The sequence below is a fragment of the Carassius carassius genome, chromosome 22 (genome assembly GCF_963082965.1).
Source record: "Carassius carassius chromosome 22, fCarCar2.1, whole genome shotgun sequence".
In the NCBI taxonomy this organism is placed as follows: domain Eukaryota; kingdom Metazoa; phylum Chordata; class Actinopteri; order Cypriniformes; family Cyprinidae; genus Carassius; species Carassius carassius.
The window spans coordinates 30661769-30672810 of NC_081776.1; the positions used below are offsets into that span (position 1 = coordinate 30661769).

General features: G+C 40.8%; 1 pseudogene; it reads right to left on the reverse strand.

The window, feature by feature from the left end:
• Positions 1-5904: 5904 nt before the first annotated feature.
• LOC132099283 (uncharacterized) lies at positions 5905-10626 on the reverse strand (annotated as a pseudogene).
• Between the last annotated feature and the right edge of the window lie 416 nt (positions 10627-11042).

Consider the following 11042-nt stretch of genomic DNA (forward strand, 5'->3'; position numbering starts at 1 on the left):
GAAAACTGAGCACATGTTCAGGCTTTTAGATGATTTATCAGATTTGTGCTATGTGTGATTAAATATGTTTAATCAGTACCTGTGAGTTCAGATGACTGGATTCTCGTGGTGTGACTGTCTGTGGTCCTTTTTCCAAATGTTCCTTTTGTAACAATGTCTTTTTCACAGGTATCATTGATGCTTTTCCCGTGTTCTCTGTTCATTTTCCCTTTATTAACTATATTTGAGTTCACTTTCTGACAGTTTCAGAGTCAATAATCTAACACTAGTTTCTCTCTCGTAGTGGACTGTGTTGTGTTCCTCATCTGTGTTTGTGAAGAGAGGAACTGTTTTTTTTTTTTTTAGAAATGTTTCAAGTGTTTATTCATAAAGGAACTTCAACTCGCTGCAGAACATCACCAGAAATATCTGATTTAACATTGTTGCTTGTGTTTATTTAAATGATGTCAAATACATTTATTATTATTCACACATTGTCTGTATAAATTCTTCAGAGGTTTGTTCATTTTGATGCTTGCTGGTGTTTGGGAACATTTACGGCTTTTGCAGTGTTCATGCGGATTTTTTAAAGATCCTGTGTGTGTAAATGTTGGGCTAATTCTGTTGATGTTTATTAAACTAAAATATATTTAGTCATCCCTAGTGCAGTTAGCTCACCATCAATATAATTTTTTAATAAAACAGTTTCTGTAATATAATTGTTTAAATTGTTTGAGCAGCCTACTGTTGCTATGGTTAATTGTCAGGACATCACATGTAAGTTACAGTGTTTTAAAACTGCTTACATACTGAAAGTGTCACAGAGTCCTCAGTCTCCACTGTCAGCATAGTTTTAATCACCAGCACCTGTCCCTCTTCAACACACCCATCAACACCAGTATAAATGTAGTACAACATTATATATAAAAGTATAAATCTCACTAGTGCTCCAAAGCCTGGTGTCCTCCATCTTTCTTCTGACAGTTCGGGAGAGAGAGAGGGGACTGGGTTTTGTGTAACGTCGACCTGCGTTTACATTACTCTGAGATCTGGGGCCCGTTCTTCGTACGTCGCTAACTCAGTTAGCTGGATTTGAATGTTGACGATTTGGCGTGATCTTGGATCGTTTGGTTCTTCGAAGCTCATCCCGGAACTGCTGTCATAGCAACAGGTCCGTAATCTTAAACCTGCTCGAGAGCAGCTTATTTCATGTAAACAGGATTTGATCGCTTCTTTTCAACCAGAACTGATACTCAAAATATGTCTGCTACCACCGCTACTTTATTACAAGAGTATCGTACTGATCCAGGGACAATAATTTAAAATAATAATCATTAAAAAATTTATTTAAAAATAATATAAAAATGCTGTGTAGTCCATAACAGCCTACTATAGACACAGCCAGTTTTACTCACTGAAATATTTATTTGTCATAAAATTATTACTTCATAATAGTATTAGAGTCTTACACACATGCTATACAGATAATAGAGTCGTGCATTATTTTGAGTGATGACTGCTATTATAAGAGTGGCTTGATGGAGCGCAGGAGATGCATATAACATGATATTGACCCTTAAGAAACTTTTATTAATGCTGTCAAATCTGTCCAAATATAAAATGAAATGAATAGATAATTTCTACATTGAAATAAAAATGTAAAGACTGTACAACTATTATAAATTGCGAATCTAAATAATTGGGAATCATAAAAAAAATTCTAATAAAATAAAAACATGCATCTATTATCTGTTTCATGTATCTATTATAACATTTATGTAGTTTTGTTTGCTTGGCTGTTTCCTTATAAAAGTCCAGAAATTTGTCAAGTTTTTCGTCGGGTGTCATTTTAAATTATATGACGTCATTACATTGCCGTCTTGCCACCAGCCAATCGCTGCACTGCTGATCATGGTTTCGAGTATCGATACATATCGCCTTTTAAGCCAACACATGAACGTGCAATTATCTCAGATAACTCAATCCAGCGATACTAATCATACACAACAGGTGTGTTCGAAGAACCCAATTAGCCGGATCATGATTAGCACGATGATATCATCTTGGATGTGTCATTTGATCTCGGATGTAATAAGCGCCGTACGGAAGAACGGGCCCCTGATCACAATCCGTCCTCGACTACCTCTGAACCAGGACACGCTAAACGGACAACATTCGGATCAGAAGTGCGTTTACACTTGTCTTTTCAATGTGTAAGTGGACAGCATCTGGATACAGTTTGCATGTTAATCTCATGCAGTTTCAGCCTCTAGTTGTCTGGTCTACTTGATGGCTACAGACTGCCTACCTGCGACATACCCTGTGTGATTACGTCTTTAATGGTTGTAGAGGTGGAGGTTGTAGGAGGAAGTTCATCCTGCCACAGGATCTGCTGAAACAGTTCTATTCCACCATCATTGAATCTGTCCTCTGCACTTCAGTAACTGTCTGGTTCAGCTCAGCTTCTAAATCTGACCTCAGAAGACTACAGAGGGTAGTCCGGACTGCTGAGCGAATCATCGGTTCAACTCTCCCATCTATTCAAGAACTGTACTTATCCAGAGTGAGCAAAAGGGCTGGCAAAATCACTCTGGACCCCTCACACCCAGCACACTCCCTCTTTGAACTGTTGCCATCTGGTCGATGCTACAGAGCACTGAGCACCAGAACGACCAGACACAGGAACAGTTTCTTCTCTCAGTCAATCCATCTTAACTTGTAAGCACAAAAGACAAGATACTTCTCTTTTCAATATGAATAAGGCTTTATTAGATAAATCTAAGACATATAAACTAATCTAACACATAAGCACACGCACTCACATATTCATAAAAGTTGCAGGAAGATAGAAAGTTAGGGAAGAATGTTTAAGAAGTTTAAGAGAACAAAAATGTGGAATCCCAAGTTTACACCAATACGTGAAATTGCATAGACATGAACAGCCATCAGTCACTTAATTAGCATTGAGCTCCTGAATGAGTAAAGGGGCGTCTACTGTGTAAAGGGGTTCCCTTTGTTGTTGTTGAAAGGGGGTTTCCCGATGTCGCTGATTGGCTGGAAGTTCAGTAGTCGCTGAAGTGACGTCTTGGGAAGCCCGTGGTTGGGCGTTGGCTGAAGACGCGGAGTTGTGTGGGCTGTTTGAAGTTGAACGGGCATTCGTGGTCAGACTCTGAGACAGGGCATTAAAAAATTATTCAGAACATGAAACTCTCAACGGAAAAGTAAAGAAACTAAAGTAAAAGAACAGAAGTAAAGTTTGACGACACTAGGTGGTGTTTCTTCTCATCGTGCCTAAGTAGCAGCAGGCGTGCAGGCCGAAGCACGCTGGAACTGCGCTCAAAGAAACGCTAACAGTGATGACTAAAAGCATGACTAAAAGCTAAACGCAAGCTAAAAGCTAAAAGCAGGCATGAATAATAGCAAAAGCTAAGAAGCAAAGCTAAAAAAAACAGAATTTGATTTTGTCCTGAGTATTTAAACTGGCCTTTTGGCCAAACCTCAAATGTTGTCTTGACCAATTAGATATTGTCTTTGCTTGGGGTATTATAAATCATGTCTTATCAAACACGTTGTCCGAATTTTCCCGCTCTTGCAGGGTATAATTTTGGACATGATTCCTATATCAAGATGACAAATAACTGATGGTCAGGACGGTTTCAAGCTAACAGATTCAAACACATACATACTAAACATAAATAAGCTATCCAATAGTTATTAAAAGACATACACAATAAGTGATTATAAACATGATAGTCAAATGTGTGGATTACATATAAATGAATATGGAGTTAAGCAAAGGACTGATATTCATTTATTAAATCTTTTTGAGATCATTAAGAGACAGTTCTTGTGCCATTCTCTGACAAAAGATGTTCTGTGGGGACCAGAGGTTAAAAGGTCCCCTTAGGAATTTCAGTCTGGTTCTGCTAGGTGGGGGGGGGGGGGGTCAATCCAAGGATCTTGTTTATTACTCTCATGGGTTTACATGTGCTGGCCGGCGTTGCATCTTAATTACTTGCCCTAAATTTGACAATCTCTTCTCCGAATTGAAATTGTCAATAATTGTTCTATTGGTGTTAATGTTGAAAGCTGTTCTGTGAAAGAGTTGGTTGGTTGGTTATCTTGCTTCTGAATTGTGGCACTAGGAATGATTTACAACCTCCTGGAATTTGGCTCGTGTTTCAACTACAGTCCTGATCGACTCTTTAACTTGTCTGGTTCGGGTCTGATACACTACATCTCCCCCTTTCAATCGGCGAGGTGTTTAGCTGAAGACATCATTGATCGCTTGAGAAACAAAGGCAGAAGAAGCAGACAAACACAGCAAACAACAAGACAACACCTCCATGACAGTTACTGTACTAGTGCAGGCATCAGTTTATTTAGGTACACGTAGTTAAGTTCAATTAGTCAATGTAGTTTAGCACTTTGAGGATAGTTTAGATCGTTTTGGAAATTGTTGTTTTATTTTGATTCATCAATCAACTTTGTTTGGTTCTTCTAGGTTGCCTTAATTTAATTGTTTACCGTTAGTTTTCTAGTAGCCTGATTGTCAATTAAATGAATTGACCTATCATCCATGGAGCTCTCTGGCTTCCATTCAGTTTAGAGTGGCTGATGGATATTAGGTGTGGCGATTCAATCCTAATTTCAGACCTTCGACCCTTGCAGGGTGTCTAGGTGTTTCATCTACTCAGGAAAGAGGGGAAGGAGAAGGACAGGTAAAAGAAGAACAAAACTAAACAAAGCTGCTGTGGGTTTTCCTAGCATGGCTTCCAACTACTAATGAGCTAGTATGTCATGTGCAGCTAGTGTGTCATGTACCTTAACTTCGTGTCAGGTGTTCTACCTATTGTGAGGATGGCTGCACGTTTCTTCATAGTGGGTATATGTAACTTTGCTATGCTAAAAGTTGGACATTCTACCTGTGAGAAGAATACGTTTGTTGAATGTGTTATCAGTAGATGTGGTTACCTCTGGGTGTAGGTAATGTTGTGCGTGTTGATGGTGTAGTGCAAGCGTGGTCAGATCTGTTTCAGTCTGTGTTGTCTCCCCCCTTGTCTAGTGTGTCACTGAAGACTGGATCTCTGCATCCTTGGCTTGGATGAGGGCGTATCCTTGGTCTAATGGGGGTCAGTCCAGCAAGACAGGAAGTTCTTTAGCAGACAGTCGGAGGCAGTTTGGCATGGCTGTGCGAAGCTGGGTTGAAAAACTTCTTGTGATGCCTTCTGGCTGTAGCAGACTTTCTGACCTTCTGTGCTCTGGTGGTTGCTGTTGCACAGACAGGAATGTGGTTCTTGGAGTTGGAGTTCATTTGACAGTTTGTTAGTGAGCGTTGGGTTACTGAGGTGATTTTCTTTAGTACATCAGATTTTTCATCAACGGTTGGCCGTGAAAGACTTGTTCGTTCTGGGTCGTTGTTGAACAGGTGCTTGTCATCTCTGATGTGGTGCACCAGGTGATCACCGGCCTTCAGTTCTGTCGCTGGTCACTGCAAGCATGACTCAACTTTGTGGTCATATGCATGTAACTGGTCTTGAAGGAACTCTTTTAGTTGTCTCATGACTTGTTCTATGTCTTCTGATGGTAAGCTGTCATGTTCTTGTGCATACTCAGCACTGTACATGTCTGAGTGGTGCTGAGGTGGGTTTTGTTGTCGCTTACCCACCCGAGTTGCTCCGATGAGTCCGGTGATTACCTTTGGATGTCTGGTTAGGTTTCCAGTTGTTCTTATCCTTTTGGTTTCTTGAGAAGCGTGGCTGGTCCCATGGATTTTTCCAACGGTTGGGCTGAAAACGGTTGTGTACATGGGTGTCACGTTCTCTGTGCTCTTGTTGGAAGACTCTAGTGTTGTGATGCCAATGGGTGTCATCCAGTGCAAGGCTTGAGTCTTTGTTAACAGAGTTCCAGAGTTTGGGAGTTCAGTTACCTTTTTTGAGGCCATCTTCTGCTTGTTATAGGTCGTGGACAGGCCATGACACCTATATGGTGGCTGACTCCAGGGTGCATATTCTTTAGGAAGAGGCTTTTGAAGTTCACATCCTCCTCAAGGTCAGGCTTGTTGTGTGCACCAAAGTATGCTTGTCGGAGTCGGTTGTAGTACGTTTGTGGAATCTCTTGTTGACCTTGTTTGGTTTCCAAGGCAGTCAACAGTCCATGTTCAGACCCTGGGTCTGTAAACTCTTTAATCAGGACCTCACAAAGTTGCTGGTAGTTTGACTGGGCTGTCGTTCTAGAAAGTTTCGTACCTCGGGACTGGATGTGGCTCTAAGGAGGTATAACCGGTCTCTGTCAGTCACATGTGGTCTCATTTCCAGATGAAATTCAATATCTTGCAGGTAAGCCTGGATGTCGTGGTGCTCTGGGGATTTCGGGTTGAACCTGCTGATGTTTTCAGACAGCTTGTTGAGGTGTTTGATGGTCATCCCTTGTGCAGCTCTAAGGTCTTGGATGGGAGGTTTTCTTTCGTTGGCAGGAAAGGGTTGGATGGCGAAGGCAGATGAGGTTTTGGGTTGTGGCCCTTCGCTCTTTCGTCATATGCCAGTTCTTGGACATGGGACTCTGCTATGCTCAGCAGTGATGAGGCTAAGAGATGTTTCTCTTTCCTTGGCTCTTTTCTCTGCTTGTAAGCATATTGGAGTTCTTTTCTGACAACGTAGAGCTCATCGTTGGTATCGTCTAGTTGTTGGGTCAGATTGTCCATTTCAATTCTGTACCTTTCAAGGTGTTCTTCCAAAGCACTAATTTCTTGTTTCTGATGTCTAGCTTGGCTTTCTCTAGTAGCTGTTCGGCATGGAGTCTGTTTACCAGGTCTTTCTGAGCAGCTGTTGCATGTTGCTGGTCGAGCTGAGCTGCTGCCAGGGCTGCTTGGAGCTTCTTAACTTGTTCCGTAGTTTCCTGCTCCCTCTCGCTGGGTGCTTTGAGTTGATCTTGAACTTTCACTTCCAGCTTGTCTATGCGATGTTGAGCACGTGTCAGCTGATCTTGAAGGTGGGTGATGTGCTTGTCACTCAGTTTCAGCTGGGTTGTGAAGGCATAGCTTAGTGAGCTGGTGATCTTGACTAGCTCCCCGTGGTTGTTGTTCTGGCTTGAATCTTGTGTCAGGAATCTTCTAAGGATTAGGATTAATACTAAAAATAATAACAGTTCAAATGTTTTTGGAGCGAGGCTGTCTGTCATGCCTCTCAGCCAAGTGTTCACATCTTCCCTATGGGCAATGGGGTCTGCAGTCTGTGGCATGTTGGCGTGCTGGGTAGAAGAGAGACTGACACAGATCTGTGTGGAGTAAAAGCCTATGTGTTGCGGGACAACTAAGTGTTGAACCAGTGATTGTGAACCACTAGAAAAGAGTGGTGATAACGGTGTTGGTCTCAGGGTATCTAAGTAGACTAGAGATGCGAAGATTTTGTCACACTAATGAGGAAGAGGAAAAGAGAGAAAGAGGTGAAAAACTAATTCAATGACAATCAAAAATGTATGTTTTTTCAAATGAGGAAAATTAATTTTTCCCAATTAAATGTTATCAAAAAGGTAAAAAATATTATTAAATCTCTTGTTTTGGACAAAAGAATACAATAATAATGCTGATATCTCTTTCCTTAGTCTGACAGGATTGACACCGTACACCTTACAGTTGGACCGCTCATCAGGGAGGCTGCGAAGGCAATTGATCTCAACGTTAGATGAGATGCTAAAACTTGGATTGCGCTTCCAAATGTATGCACGTTAGGAAGAACAAAGGAGAGGTGGATTACAATCAAATTCATAAGGATGATTTGTCTTCTTTGACACGATTGTGTATTTCATTCACTTAGAATTGATTGATTGTTCTTACATGTCATTACACATGTTAAAAGTGAAGAGGAAAGGAAAGGAGAGATGGGACGGAGACAGTAAGTCTCAGTTGCGGTTATCTCAACTACGAGGAGAGCGTTGTTTTAGTTGCTGCACAACTAATCAAACTAAATAAACTTTAAATGAAAGAGAGTTGTCTTTCTAATTTATTTGAACTCGTAGTGAGGGATAACAATGTCTCCTTTTAGGGCTCAGGTGTGTCGTTCCCAAACTAGGATACAAAGAGGAAAGAAATGGTAAGAAAAAGTAAAATTAAAAAGTAATAAATGGGCAAAATAAGCAAAAATGAAATTAAATAGAGGAAATCAATAAATAAAACAATAGTGGTTAAGTGTATAACGAAAACAGTAAGAAAGAGGGGTAAAACGCAATAAGTCTGAATAGAATATATTCAGATGGATAATAAATAAATTAGGTAGAATAGGTTTACTTAAACTTTCAAAGTTCAAGGCTTATTCAATCCTAAAATAATTAGGCCCCAAAGATAATACTAGAAATAATGATCATATGAAATGATCTGAGAGGAAAATTTTAATGATTTAATGATTCGTTGCCTCCAAAAAATCTCGTTTGAGCACACTTTCTCTTTGTCTTTATCCCCATCAAATGTTACTATTGATATAGCCTTTGATATCTTACGGTCCAACCGATACATTCTTCTTCGTCTTCATCTCCGCTCAGTTGTAGATTAGGGCTATTATTCAGTCTTATTATGCCGCTTTCATCGTCGGTCAGATCGTCTCCAGAATCAGTGAGCCCTTATTTATAAGAATCTGGCTTGTCCAAGAAGTACTTCAAAACATTTTCGATGTAACGGCCACGGTTCAGCTCGTCTGCGATAATCTTTGCGGCGTCCCGCTTGTCACGCTTTCCCTTAAAGGGTCGGGGGCAATAACAAAAGAAACAAAAGCCGGCTTATCCAGTATGAAAATACACACAGACAATGACATGCCCCTACTGCATGCTAAAATTTCTGAAAAACAAACTGATTTCAACCTCAAACTTTACGCTTTTTTTTTGGCCGGCAGCCATATCACCCTGGAGCCCAAGACCGGTTTCCCACTGAAGCTAAGCAGGGCTGAGCCTGGTCAGTACCTGGATGGGAGACCTCCTGAGAAAACTAGGTTGCTGCTGGAAGAGGTGCTAGTGAGGCCAGCAGGGGGTGCTCACCCTGTGGTCTGTGTGGGTCCTAGTGCCCCAGTGTAGTGATGGGGACACTATACTGTCAACAAGCACCGTCCTTCGGATGAGACGTTAAACTGAGGTCCTAACTCTCTGTGGTCATTAAAAATCCCAGGATGCCTTTCGAAAAGAGTAGAGGTGTGACCTCGGCATCCTGGCTAAAATTTGCCCATTGGCCTCTGACCATCATGGCCTCCTAACAATCCCCATATCCACTGATTGGCTTCATCACTCTGTCTCCTCTCCACCAGTAAGCTGGTGTGTGGTGGGCGTTCTGGCGCAATATGGCTGCCGTCGCATCATCCAGGTGGATGCTGCACACTGGTGGTGGATGAGGAGATACCCCCTGACTATGTAAAGCGCTTTGAGTGCCTAGAAAAGCGCTATATAAATGTAATGAATTATTATTATTTTAAATATACCAATACTGCTATCTCAAACACGGAAAGGCTTCTTCATGATCTCAACTAACAGATTCTGCAAAAAAACGAAAATCACCAATTTTGAAAAAAATAAAACCGTTTCTTTCTCATTTTGCTCGAAAGTCGTGCTGCCGACTTGTGTCACTGGTTTCTGTGAAGGGTCACATATAAAAACTTCACAATCATGGGAAGGAGGCGGGTACCAGTGGACATTCAAATGAAATCTTTAATAATAAAATAAACACAACAGCGCGACAGCCCCCCCACGGTCGACTGCCGTGGACAAACAAAACCAAACCACAAAATAAAACCCAAGCCTGGTCCTCTCTCGTCCTTCACTGTCATAGCTCACCTAGACATTTAAAATGACACCAAACATGGAAGTTTTTATATTATTTATTATTATTTTTTTTTATATTATTTTTTTATTTGTCATAGTAAGATCATTTCACAATTTGTATTTATTATATGGAATAACTATTAGAAAAATAATGATTTATTTTTACATTAATTCATGTAAACCTATTCTAGCTGACCCTCAAAATTATGAATCTGTAATTGAGCATAAAAGGGATCCTTTAAGAAAAATCACTATGCAATCACATAATTTAATCATTTTGGCTATTTTTTTTTTCCTAATTATTTCCTTTTATGTCTAATATTCGTGTTATTTAAATTTAAGTGAATAATTGTATAGATTTGTGAGATGTTTGTAAAGTAAGACAGAAAGACTGTTTACTGGACAAGAAGAATTTATTGAAGCCAATTTTCTTAGAACAGACTGTGACTAAAGGAAGTGAGCTGAGAAACCACTGTGTGTGTGCGTTTCTGATTGTGTGATGAAGAAACTGCAGATGTGGTCTGACAAAAAACCCACTGTTGGTGGTTCACTTGACATTTCGTGGGAAAACTCTCTTTTACAGCAGATCGCCTTTTCAGCCCTTTGTGCTGAAGGCCTGTCATGTAGTTTTTCTGTAATCACTGTTGTAAATTTTCTTTCTGTTTGGCTTACCACTGCAAATCCTGCAGACAGCACGTTCTGTTCTGTCCTGAAACAACATCCATCACAAAAAAGTGTCAATTCAGGGTTGTCTAAAGGGATGTCCCTCAAACCCTCCCTCACCTTGTCATCTGTCAAGGCCCTTGGGACACATTCATGAGGCTCCCCCTCCCCCACCAGCTCAGCCATGTTTATTCCTTTGTGTTCATGTACAATGTTGGGGGCAGTTAGAATTTTGAGTAATTTGTTTTGTCTCTGTGCTGAAAAAGTAAATGCAGAGAAAGTAATGAAAGCCACCACAGAGTGGTTTGTCAGGATGTGTAGTGGGTGTCCCATCACCAGATGCTGTGTTTTTTCTATCATTTTAGCCAGCCCTGCCACAAATTGTGCGCAGGGTGCTTATCTTTGCTCAACTTTGTCCAAAGGAGCGCTACAGTAACTCAGCACTCGCCTTTGTTGGCACTGTTTTTGATACAGCACCCCACTCACACTGTTCTTGGTGTTGCTTACATCTAGGTAGAAAGGTAATCCATGGTTGGGAGTTTGCAATGTGCCAGCAGCAGCCATGTCAGTCTTCGGATTTATGAAAACCTGTTCTTTCTGTA